General features: G+C 31.9%; 1 protein-coding gene across 3 annotated transcripts in view; it reads left to right on the top strand.

Moving 5' to 3' along the window:
* Positions 1-4,281: 4,281 nt before the first annotated feature.
* The window catches only part of LOC148599617 (uncharacterized), a 72,386-nt gene continuing 62,757 nt past the window's right edge, over positions 4,282-13,910 (top strand). The window contains exon 1 of one of the 3 annotated variants that reach the window (XM_088557639.1): positions 4,282-4,461. The gene's annotated coding sequence lies outside the window, so the exon portion shown is untranslated. Of the gene's footprint in view, positions 4,462-10,007; positions 10,168-13,910 lie in introns of those variants that run through there. The other 2 variants (XM_088557640.1, XM_088557638.1) reach the window with 2 other exon arrangements.

Here is a 13,910-nt window from a genome sequence, read left to right as displayed (position 1 = left end):
CTCCATAGATATTAGTCAATGTCCTCTCAAGGCAATCGGAGATCGGCGGAATACAACCACTGACATTATTCGGGTTGCTATCCAATGCAAAATATCAATATACGATAAGGCAGCAACCATTTGATGTTATTTTCGTGGGGGTGGGGGCTATGAATTTTTTGAAAAAAAGTTGGTTACTGGAAAATGTGAGGAAAATCTATTTGACTTATCACTGCATGGGTTGAAAAAAAATGTTTAAGAAAATCATGCTGACTATGTGGAAGATGCCGTACAATAGTGAGATCACAAAAAGAAATTCGTTTTCAATACATGGTGAAAACAATTATTTGTTTTTTGATTGGCCTTGAAAAAAAATACAAGATTAAATTCGCTCAAGGTAAAAAAAGTTGATCTCAGAGAAAAAAAACACAGCCCTTCCCCTCAGAAAACCAAATGATTACTGCCTTAGATAAACAAATGATAGCAATTTAGCATGTTCATGAAGATCAATGCGTCGTCTTAGTGCAAATTTGGGTCAGATGGGTGTAGCCAAAAAAACACGTAAAATTCTAAATAGCCTCCTCCTATACCTACAAATTCTTACTGCGCGATGGTGGGCACGCCCATGACCTTGTCAATTAGTCTGTCAACCCCCTCCCCCCTCTAAAGTAATCATCTGGAGAGTACGTGCAAATTTTATTATCTCCCCTAAATACAAAATAATCCATTATTTCCTCAGTTAAAACAAATAAGTTTGCCTAGACATTAATAAAGTAGCAAACAAAAATAAGTTGAAAAAAAATCAAAAGTTTTAAAGTTAATTTGACTATTTTATAACATATTTTTTGTAAGGTGATTATTAAGATATTACCCATGTGTATAACTCAGAAGCATAATCTATCACATTTTAACTTACTTTATTCGTTTGTCAAAATTTACAAAAATATGTTTACTATATTGTAAAACAAAATAAACTTTGGAACCACTTACGTGGACTATTTATAATTGATGGAACGAACAACATTACTAAGTTTAATATGATTGTTTCATTGAGTAAGTGTAACGATGAGTATTCCAGGCATTGTAAGAATAATCAAGGGAACATAGGTCATCGCTAATAAAAAAAATGTAATCCAGGGACTAAGACCAGACATGGAAAACAGACATACACAACAAAGAACATATGAAGTAACGAAAATCATACATACAAAGTAAGAACAGCAAATGAGCAACTCGGACTCCACTAAGAACTAGGAGCATGGACCAGGTGCACCGGCAGGGTAAGCGCCCTCTGCTTTTCTAGAAATGCTAGTATCAGAAATAAACGTTCAACATATGTATATAGAAATAGTTTCTAAATTAATATCGAAAATTGTATAGGAATATCTTTGAAAATGAGGGGTGCCAGCCGGGGTTCCTAAGTAAAAGGGGGTGCTGGGACATTCTTTGTAAATTTTACACATTATATATATTTTCCAGTAAAAAAGATGGGTGCTAACCCCCTGCATCCCCCTGGATCTTCCACTATTTTTTGCATTAACACATGTTCCCTGCCTTGATGCAGAAAAATATTAAATTAGTATTTAGTGTGAAATTTAGCACGTACTAGTATGTAGGTGGGCTAAAGAAAACTCCAACCGGATGCTATGATTATTGCTTGACTATGAAAAAGGGGTATTTAAACCCCCTACCCTGACCTTCACCCCTTCAAAATAGTCCATACATCCACTGCTGGGGGACTGCTTGATTACTTCAGTGATAATTATTTTCTTGGATATTTTTCCTCTTACTTGCTGAAGGGTATTACCTCCCTTGACAAAATAAAAGTCATATTAAACTTGAAATTAAAAAGAGTATAGCCTATCTAAATAGTTCAAAATACAAATTAAATAAACAATTGACACTTGTATTCAAATTTTAATAACAATGTATATAGAAGTTTCATTTTTAATAAATATTTGGAAAGAGAAATATGAGACTAGACCTACATAGTTAAATGGGATGTTACAAATATGACGGATGAAACTTTTCATTATTGCTGACTTAAATAACTTAATAACTTTTTTCAACATGTGTTTTACATGCGTTTTATTTTGGATCCACAAATGTGGACATGTTTAGGAATGAGTGTATTTTTTCGGTCTGTGAAGAATAATAACCTCAGTCACGTGGTGACTACTAATATACAAAAGTTGCATGCAGTGGCGGATTCATCGGATGGTGTAAGGGATTGGCAATCCTCTTTTTTTATTGGAAAATTTGTCATTTTCATTTGGAAAATTGACAAGAAATAGCAATTAATGTCCTAGCACCCCTCCTTTTCAAAGTATCTTGATCCCCCACTGGATGTACATAACATGTTATGTCTCTATTTTGTATTATTGTGTATAATGTTAAAGGATATTAATGTAGAATGTAAATGCCCCCTGTTGTTTCGTTCCCCAGTCGCATTATTCTGTCGAGGTATTTATGAACGCCAGATAAAATAATGGCTCAGTGGACTACGAAGGCAGAGCATCTAGACATTATGAAAGGTTGTCCAGAGAAAAGAAGGGTGTCCAATCTAATAGGGAACGACCATTTTATTACAGGGTGGGGGGGGGGGGTGTTGTTGACAAATTGTGGGGATCAGAATATCTTTTACATTAGAGCAAGATTATTTATTTCCATTTCACTGTATGTAGTATATGAACTGTGGTCAGAAAGTTTATTATCTAGGAGGTGTAGGCCAGTATATTTTTCAACTTCTTCAATGTGTGGGGTCTGAATATTTATTTTTGAAAAGGGCTAACCTCACCCCAGCCCTCTCTGATTCTAATTGTCTCTGCCTTCAGTGAAGATTTTACTCAATTTTTGCACAAAATTAACGTTTTCCGACAATAGGAACTATCATTTAATTTTTATTGGAGGATCAAATTTGAAATAAAAAGGCAGGATTGAAATTTTCAAGAAAGATACAAGCCATTAAAGAGAAAATAATAAGGCTGGCTCTATTTTGTCTTAATATTTTTTGTTTATATATCAAAAAATATTTTCGGTGCTTTGCACCAAAGAAAAATAACAGGTAGGACCTAAATTTTCTCAAAAAAAAGGGCAGGATAGAAAATTTTATCCTAGCCCACCGATAAAAATTAAATTGTTGCAGCCTGAAGGGGTGTTCCAACCCTCGGTTTTAATCCTATAAAACAAGTTTTCAACTGTTTTAATCCAAGGGAGAGGAAGATGCTTCACACCACCCCCTACCCCCCCCAAAAAAAAACAAAAAACAAAAAACCAAAAAAAGCATGCAGGCTACCCATATACATTTTATTTATATCTATGTCTTTTTGTTACTAGTTGTTTACTCTTAGAAATACTGTATGGCTTTTGCAAATTTTTTTACAACTTCATATGAATATCAAGTTCGGTGTGCAGCTACCCATTGTAATATGGGCTTTACTGTGTGAGAGGTTTTTGGCTGTCACACATTGACCTGTCAAGTTTTGTTTCCAATATCCAGATCTATTTTTATCATGCCTGTTTGTATAACAGTGTACTGGAATCAATTATCTGTAATGGAAGCAGGATGTTAACACATTTAAAACCTGGTTTCTCTCATTCTAAGCCATGCAGTGATTTAAAATGCACATGACTTTGAATTTTAACCAGGTGGTATTTAAAATTCTGTGAGTGGTCTCTTGTGGAGAAATAATTTGAAACACTTATTACTGAAGTAGTATATATGTTTTCATCCCACCATTTCCATTGGAAATGCCTGTACCAATGCCTTGATATATTCTAATATATCATCTTTCTCTCTTTTGGCCATTCCTTTTTACAATGGCCTATATGTTGCCTATCAGTTTATTTTTTTTTTGTTTGTTCTATGTTTTTTTTTATTGTAATTATGTTATTACCTTTTATTTAAGCAATATTTTATTCTTCCAAAAATGCATGAAGTATATGTCCAAAGGAGAAAGCATGCTCTAGTGACCTCTTTAGAGCAAATGTGATCCCCTATACAATTTTTTTAACAGGAACACTATGGATGCCTCAAAGTCTCTGTTTTTCCTCCATTATTTTTTTATTTAGGTTAAGCCGGTAACCATAAATGATAATTATACAAAATTATCACTGCTTAGGAATAATTTACATTGAAAACAACTAATTAAGTGTACACTTATTATTCCAATTACCTAAGTTCTGTGACAGGGACGTCCTAGGTTTAAATATCCCTGATCGTCATAAATACCCAAATATTTATTTTTATGAAAATTTAAACTTTTGTTCTTCATGTTGTCATCGTAGATTTTTGACAATTGGATTGAAAGAATTAGGTGGTAATGTTTGTCAGAAATATTTGTACGAAAGTTAAATATCTCGTTTTCTTATTTTGTTGTTGGATTCTATGGATTAGTGGAACAACATGGGAGAATGGTGTTGACTTGCGGTTTATAATGGTATTTTAATTATCCTTAGTGACTTCAATTCCATGTCAGAAAAGTAGGTATAGCATATGATTTGTAGCATACTGGTACTAGTGAAAAGCACATTTTGTATAAGATGCATAATACATGCTTAAGTAAATTGTATTTTCTGAATCTATGGAAATAATGTATAAGTAATTCTGTGTTTGGCAATGGTATTTCATTTACATGTACATGTGTTACTGGTGATTTCAATTCAATGTCAGAAAAGTTATAGTAAATAGTTTTGATGATTTGAACTGCTTCCAGTAAATATCATATTTTGCATGACATACACACAAATACAGAACCTGAAACGATCAGTGCAACAAAAATTGTGATCGATCACCGATCAGTTTCTGATCATTCATTGATCCATCAAACCGATCTAACAGACCGGTGATCGCATCACGTGACCACAGAGTGGTTAATATATTTTATGGTTTCCGGTGTTTTCTTTCTCAATTTTACAGACATTTACCTGATGCAAAAAAAATTTAACATCAATTTATATTTTTTTTTACATTTGTTTTCTTTTTAACAAATCATTTGTGATTTTACATAACAAAACTGCGATCAGATCGGTCACCGGTCATTGGTCAGCGATTCGTCAGCGATCAAATAGTCAACGGTCATTGATCAGTCAAACCATTGCGCAGATCAGTTTAAGGACTGTATAAGTAAACTGTATTTTTTTTTAAATATTCTATTGAGGCAATGAAGAAGTTAATTAACAGCACCATTCCAAAAGTGAGTCCCATTTTTAATCTCCAAGGAATCTATACAAAATTATTCAAAAACAAAAACAAGAGTAAAGCTTTTTCACAAGTAAACTTTTCATCATATGAAAGAAATATTTAGAGATGAAACTATTATTAGGGTTTTAAGTTTTTATTGCTAAGTTCTCAAACGATGGTAACGAAATAGAAAGAACATAAATGGCATCAGAATTTACATTAAAAATCAAGTTAATTTTTTACATTTTTTTCCTTTTGAGTGCAACTGACCATTATTTCAAGGTTATCTTATTTAATCTTTGACCCTAATAGACATATAAACTTTAATTTTTAACTTCTCTGTTGATGAAACTTTCATCAAGATTAATGCTAGAACAGCTTCATAATATTTTTTTGGAAAAAAATGTTATTTTATGCACATTCATTGGGGGAATTTTAAAAATGGGACTCACTTTTGACATGGTGCTGTATTGTTGGAAATGTTTTTTTTAAGTAGCACTCTACATAAGAATCATGCAAAATGTGATTCATGGTTGGAAAGCCTACATATTTTTATTTTTGATATTTTGTTTGAAATGTCATAGTAAATTTAAAGTTACATGTGGTTTTTCATGTAACCTGTGCTCTTAGGAGATAAAAATTACATAGAATGCACTGTAGATTTCAAAATTAAGGGAGATAACTCTGTAAATGATGCTGAAATACAATAGAATCTACTGGATTTTTAATGTTGATTATCTCCTAAGAGCAGAAAGATTTGAATGAATATTTACACATTTCATAATATAGACCTATAAAACAACTTAATTACAAAAATAAAAAAATATGTAGCCTTTTTTGGGGTGTATCACATTTTTCAGATTTTGCATGATTTTTACAAAACTGCTACTTAATTATAACTGGTGACTTCAGTGTTAAAAAGTAAAAGTGTAGATGCTTTTTACTGCAACTTAAACTGATACAATTGTACACCCCATGAAGTTTTTATATTTTCTACTAAAGGGTTCTTGCAGTGTTGCACAAATATTGTTTTGCATTCTAGCCTTTAAATGCATGATTAAAGTGGCAAATTTTCATGCATTTGTTTATCACACTAGAAACATAATTAATATGTGTTTGGTGAGCCATTTTGCATGCATTTTACTGAGTGTTAAGGCTTGTGTCATAGACTCTAGGTATCATGCATGCAGGAAACTTGAACATCTAAAGGAGTGTATTACTTTTTCATGAAATGTGTCTCATAGTAATTTTAGAAATCAGCTGCTTTTGAAAGTCTGAAGTAAAATTTTCCTGGAAGTGCTAGTTCATATATTTACATGGTGGACAATAGAGCCAAAATATTTTATCCACAAAAAAACTATTTGTAATACAATGCAACAGTTTTGAACATAGAAAAATAATATTCCTGAATGAACTGTCAGATTGATTACAATTTGTAAAGGATATAGTATAATACATTATCTTTTTTTGATAATCCAAAAGGCAACACTTTGCCCTGTATATTTTAACATTTTTGTAAACGCTTGATATTAATTAAATGAACAATGTAGTATGTTCAATCCCAGTTTTTAATGGAGTTGGGCTTTTGCTTCTTTGTACATGTAATTTTGGTTAATTCATGTTCTTTGTTGTGTGTCTGTTTTCCCAGTCTTGTCCTTATTCTTTGATTTCTGTTTAAAGCTTGGTTAACTTGAACATGCTGTCAATGCAGTTGTAAAACAAAAAATGGATTGTTAATCATCGATTGGCTTAAAACATTTAGAAAAACTAATGTTATAAATGTGTCTTATAATACCATGTTAAAATATATGTAGAAAAAGTAGTGTTGCCTATTGTGTGCGTGTCGTCTCTGTTTCATGTCTTCACGTTTTGACTGTCTCTGTAGATTTTCAAATTTTTCCTCTGTTTTGATGCTTCTGTATATTTTGCCAATATTAAGGAGGTAGACCTTAATGGTAAGGGACATAATTCAGAGTTCAACACTAACAGTGGCCGGTAGTCCTGTGCCTACCTAATTTGAGAGAAGACTACCTTGAAGTTGGGCTACTTAAATTTATTCTTAATTTTTGTATTAGTCCTAAGGACAGGGCCACAAAATTATTTTGAGGACTACCAAATAAATCTATCAAATAGTCCTGTAGGCTACCTACTAAGAGAAGTTAGTCTCAAACCTTGATATCTCTAACAAATCATTGGAACGTTTGTATTCAGCATCTTACATCAATCTCATGTAAGCATCAAAGTAACTTGACAGATTTCATTCAGTTTCACATAAAAGCTAATGAGAGACTTTGGTGAAATTGAATACATGATACATACATATCGTTGATTTCAAGACTTATTTCCCTTACCCCAGGTCTACCTCTTTAAATGCTATTATTTGTCAGAATCAGGCAGTGGTTGGATCATGATGGAAAAGGAACACTCAATGGTCATTCCATGAAATCTTATTCAAAATGTTATCTGAAATGCAGAAATGGCAGTCATTTCTTGTTGAGGTATAAATTATATGAAAAGCATTGCACTTCATGATCAAAGGAAGGTAACTCACTCTTCCCTTGTGTTTCTATTGTGTGCATCCTTGACAAACAAATTATCGGTTTGTTTTCAATAAACCATAATCGATTTGCCCACATTGTCAAATTTATGTGTTTTTTGGAGCATGATTATTTTTTTTCTCAATTTTGCCTGAATCTTACAGACTCCAGCAATCAAGTGAATTCTAGGCCATTATTACATGATATTTCTACAGAAATCATGATAAGCATCAAATGCGATCTGTTTGAAAAATTTTTCATAATCTTTTTGTAGTATTGTGGTAATAGTATTTTAAATGTAACTCCATGGATTAATAATAAGTTCAGATTATTGGGCTGATTAGAAAAACAAGAGGACTTTTTTGCACTTTGATCTAGGGCATGATAAAAATAAGAATGTAAGTACAGCATTTGTGAAGGGTAAAATTATTCTATTATTACGATATCATCAGTTAAATCTAAAATACAAAAAAGATGAATTTTTGAAATATGTTCTGTTTGGTAAGTAATTTAAAATTGATTTCCAAAATATATTAAAAATACATTTAACTGTTCAGTACAGTGGCAATTAAAATCTAATTAAATCTAGATTATATTGGTTTAGCTTGAAATAGATCTCTGAGGCAAAATTATAATAAATTTCTGTTTCTCTTTCACACTTACCCAAAAAATTGTACCTTAAATTATTGATTTTTTTATATAAACAATGATCCTATGGTGGTCCAGTAATGGCCCATATATAGGCAAAACAATTGATGGCAGACATAAGCAAGACAAATAAAGGCCCAGCAGTACTCAACTGGCAGTTAACAGTCTCCTGATGGACCATGTTTGGCCTATTAATGCCAATGCTGTAGCAAATACTTTGGCAACACTGCCATCAATGTACTGGTGATAGGCCATCACAGTAAGGCTAACTAGGATGGCACTCATCGAGGCAGTATTTGTTTTCTTGCTTTTATTGAAAAATAAATCTCAAACTGTAAGGATATCTGGGATGTTAATTCAAATAAGAATTTCTAATTGAATGAAATGATAGTTCATGAAGTGATATTAGATTGATGATTTTTTAAAAACATTTATACCCTTCCACATGAAAAGTTGTTATTCTGTCTGTACGTCATTCTGTCTTTATTTATCCACCTGTCTGTCCTCCAACAGGTTAACTTCTGTTTCCAGCAAAATCCAAATTGTATATTTGAGTTCGGCCATTTTGCCATCCACCTGATTTTTGTAGCCATTACATGGCAGGGTATCACTTAATGTTCCATTAATGACCTATTTTTTTGTAAATCCATTTTCATTTTGGTAGTTTTTTTCTAAAGTTTGTTTACAATTTTGATCCCTTCCACTATAATGTCAGTAAGTTAGCTTTGTTAACAGTTAGTTTAAATCTGGAAAACCTTCTTCATTTAGTTTGAATCAAATTGACTGCAAGCCTATAGCCAGATGTTGAGGGGTGAAGAAGGATCTTGGACGCAAACAAATAATTTGAACCTGTTAAAACTTATTTTAGAATGTGTTCAGTGCTATTTAAGTTGGAACTTTTTTTTTCAAAATATCCCCCACCGATTTCCCATAAAAAATATGGCTATTATTCTGATACTTCTTGTTGAATTTCTGTTTTCTTTGGACTACTTTAAATGTCATTTGGACATTTGCTTCTTCTCTTACAATTTTACTACTTTTCAATAGTATGGAAGCCCAAAGAAATTGGAAAGACTTGTTTTTAACCCAACTTTAATGAGTGAGTTACCATGGCAAATCAGTATTCCTCTGAAAATTTCTGAATTTCCTTAATACTGAGTTTTGCACAAATGCTGGACAAGATTTCTGAATAATTGTTCCTCTAAAAATTCAAAATTTCCTTAATATTTGAATAATCTCCCAATGCAGTAATTTACTACTGTATGGGCATCAAGTATTTTATTCAATATGTAGAAGTAAGGTGACAAAATACACCTGACCTATAGTATAGAAAAATTAAGTCTCATTGCAAATTGTTTCTTATATATTATTTAATTAAACATTTACATCAAATAAGGGGAGGTAAGTCTTTAGATCAAAAGCCGTGTAAATTACTAGAGAAAAGATTAATTTGGTACATATATTAAATTTCCTATCAACATTTGATCTGTGCACTCAGACTGTATACAACAAAGGATTTAACAGTTTAAAGTGGTTAATTATTTATGTTACCACTGGCTTGAGTGTAAATCCACTAATCTTTTAATCTCTTGTTAATCCATAGATCTTTTTGTCAGGCATTAGTATTAGTATTTTAATAGTTGTTTTAATCTTCTGTGTTGGAGCAGTTTAGTATTAATCATATACTAGTAACTAAAGTGGGTTATTGTGGTAGTAACTTTAGTACTGCTTTTTAGATGTTTTAAGGAGTTTTAGCACATGTGTACAGTTCAAGATTTGAAAAAAAAAATTGTTTTGGATATAAGAAGAAAATTCATGTAGGTAAGAACTAATTCGTTTTATGCGTTTTGCTTATTAATCATAACAATTTTTAAGTTTTTTTACTTCATCCTTGAAACATATTACTGGATTTCTCAAGGTCAAAAACTTTCTGTTTCTTTTCCTTCCTTTTTGTTATTAGACATGCAGTTGTGAAGTTTAGATTATTTTTACAACTACAACTACATGTAGTTGGTATTTGAAAAAAAATTAAGAACAGAGGGGTGTTTCTATCTAATGAAAACAGTGCTTTGGAAAGTCATGGGGGCAGTAACTTCTCTATAACTACTTATCACAGCCACTTGATATTTTGACATATTTCATATTTTGGTATAATTTCGGACCTGTGGCAGCAAACTTCCTGTTTATGGTCTTTATTTGTATTGTGACCATATGGTCTGTGTGAACTGAAGAGGGAAGGTGTGTCCTCTAGTGAGCTTATTCACAGTTGTTTTATTTTTTTTTATAGTGTACTCACTTTCTTGTGGATTTGAATTGTGCAGTATGCCAATTTTTAATAGCAATTAGTGTTGGAAATTCATATTTCTGGGAAAATAATTTCTGACACAATGGAACATTTTCCCTTTTTATCCCACCCTACAAAGTTTAGGGACATATAAGAATCACCTTGCCTGTCTTTCTGTCTGTCTGTCTCTGTTATAGAAACTGCTCAATGGATATTCATGAAATTTAGTAGGAACAAATGTATATAATTATACATGTTCCCTAGGAAATAAATTTGTTGTGGGATTTTTCCAAAGGGAGACATTCCAATTTAAGGGTTTTACATTTTACCTTTAACTCCATTTTATGTGGGAGTATAGTATCTCACAATAGTGACAAAAAAAAAAAAAAACTTGGTACACTCATATTTCATTTGGTATGCTAGTTTGTGAAAATGGTTGAAACCAGTAGTACATAATTAATACAAATATTTCTAGAAAAATATTAAAAAAAAAACCAAACAATTAATTCAGATTGGCCTTGTTGTACAAATGTATATTAAATCAACCACAAGTTTCCCACTTGATCCATTTACCTTTTACATAACTATAGGTATTTATCAAGTATGCTTTACATGTTCAAGATATTATGTGCTTATATGAATATTGAAATAAAAAGTAAATTGCCGTAATTTTTCATTGGAATACAAACACTTGGTGTTGTAATAACCTGGATACTGTCAACAATGGTCGGAATTTATGAGTTTTCGATGCAGTTATAATCTGTGTGTAAATATGTAGGTATTTGAACTGCATTTAGGTACTTTTTATTGTACCAGTTGCTATTGTGATAAATTAGCTCTGTGTTGGTTTTTGGATTAATCACATGGGTACTTGATTAAGGGTATACCACATTAGTAGGTAACCTAAATTTTCATTTTGATCATTTAAAACAATAGCAAACACATTAAGTTATGACAGATATGTAAATAGAAACCTGCCTTTTAATATCTAGAACAAGGTGTGTCTTTGCATAAAAGAAGGTTTGAGTTCCTTAACCAGGTTTTAAGTAAGGGCATGTTGACATGCCCCTTCTATGAGTATGGGCATATCATGAGTTGAGTGACATGGCTTGCTCTGGACAGTTGCTTCTATGAATAGCATATTAAAAATTGGCTCATTGTGCAGGATTACAGTGGTGCATGATTGATTGATTGTTGGGGTTTAACGTCCGAGCAGCAATATTTTAGCTATATTCAGACAATGAACATGAAATGGAAAATGGGATAGCACACAAGGAAAACAGGGTCGACAAATTTTGATTGCCACAAGAAAAATGGAGGGATGGGTTAGGTCGGGCAATTTAGCCTCCTGTGGCGGTTTCTATTCCCATCGAATACCACAGCAGGGTTCTTTAACATGCGAGGAACGTAGTATCTTTCCCAACACGGTGCGCCACTATGGTTTGCGGTTAGGTTTTCTGTATTATAGCTTGACAACCCCAGCATGTAACACGCCAGGGGTACCCCATTCCACCACCTGAGGCACACAACCCAGTTACTCTGTGGGCAGAGCACCTAGCCCCTTGCTAGGTTTCTGAGCACTATTTAGTTGCCTTTTATGACAAGCTTAGCGCTGCTGCAGGCCTAATTTTTTGACACCCGGACTGCACGGGGCATGGTGGTGTAAACAGTGTATGTTAAATTGATGGAATTTGTTCTCATCTTGAAATGCACATCTTAAAATGCACAAAATATCTGCTGTAAGTTATAAAACTACAATTAATCATTCACTTTAGTCAATTTAATCATGTCTAAATAAGATCTTGGACTCTCCTACTTTAGTACCATAGTACTATATCGACCGTGAGTTCCATACTGTCCTTATATATAGAAATAACAAACATTATCAAAGTATTTGCTACAATATTAATGCTACTAATAAGATTTAGTACTAAAACTGAATCTTTAAAACCATTTCAAACATTTCAAGGACCAGAAGTGTCTATTATCTGTTTAAAGGGATAGTATCTTTTTAGATAATTTAGAAATATTTTACTTATTGAAATTTGATTTGGATACTTTTTATTTATATTTATTCTTTGTAGATTCAATGGAATATTTTGTGCCTAAATGATCATCCTTACAATTATGTAAAAACTATTTTTCTCATAGATATAAAGATAACAGTAATGAATTAACACAATTCCGAGGTCGTCAAATCTTACTTTTGCCATTTAGTTGGTAACACATTAAAAATATTTTTCTTGTGCATTATCAAATTGATGCATTTTGATGGATTGAGCTAATAGAATGAGACAAATGCTGACCAAGTAAGTCACTCTGACTGTTAGACTTTTTAGTCATCTGTATTCTGCCCATTTTGGAACTTGGCCAAGTGAGTTTGAGTTTTTTGTAATATGTAAAGTTTTTTGCCCCTTCAGAAATACACTGTTTTTATTGCTACTATTCTAAAATCAAGATATGTTCAAGCTACATTAATTTCTACTTTAGATTTACATCTTTGTACTTATCAAGTTAAAAAATCATTCATAAATTAAGGAAAGACTGATGAATTTTTCCAGTCTATGAAAATATAAGCTCAGTCATGTGTGCACACTAACTAGCAGGTTATTTATCAAGTGTGCACCATGTGCATTAAGGTTATTTAGAATAGACCAAAAATATAACAGTCACTCCTTATAGATTAATTTTAGTATCAAAATTTATCAAGTGTGCATCACATGCATTCAGGTTATTTAGAATAGACCAAAAATATAACAGTCATTCATTATAAATTAATTTTAGTATCAAAATTTATGAAGTGTGCATCACGTGCATTCAGGTTATTTAGAATAGACCAAAAATATAACAGTCATTCGTTATAAATTAATTTTAGTATCAAAATTTATCAAGTATGCACCTTGTGCATTCAGGTTATTTTTGATAGACCAAAAATATAACAGTCATTCCTTATAAATTAATTTTAGTATCAAAATTTATTAAGTGTGCATTACGTGCATTGAGGTTATTTTTAATATACCAAAAATATAACAGTCATTCCTTATAAATTAATTTTAGTATCAAAATTTATCAAGTGTGCATCATGTGCATTCAGGATATATAGAATAGACCCAAAATATAACAGTCATTCCTTATAAAATAATTTTAGTATCAAAATTTATCAAGTGTGCATTACATGCATTGAGGTTATTTTTGATAGACCAAAAATATAACAGTCATTCCTTATAAATTAATTTTAGTATCATAATTTATCAAGTGTTCACCACGTGCATTGAGGTTA

Source organism: Perna viridis, chromosome 13 (genome assembly GCF_037379345.1).
Source record: "Perna viridis isolate PV_CMFRI_1.1 ecotype Kerala chromosome 13, ASM3737934v1, whole genome shotgun sequence".
In the NCBI taxonomy this organism is placed as follows: domain Eukaryota; kingdom Metazoa; phylum Mollusca; class Bivalvia; order Mytilida; family Mytilidae; genus Perna; species Perna viridis.
Note: the sequence above shows the minus strand (reverse complement) of the source record. Positions and strands in the feature narration are given on the sequence as shown.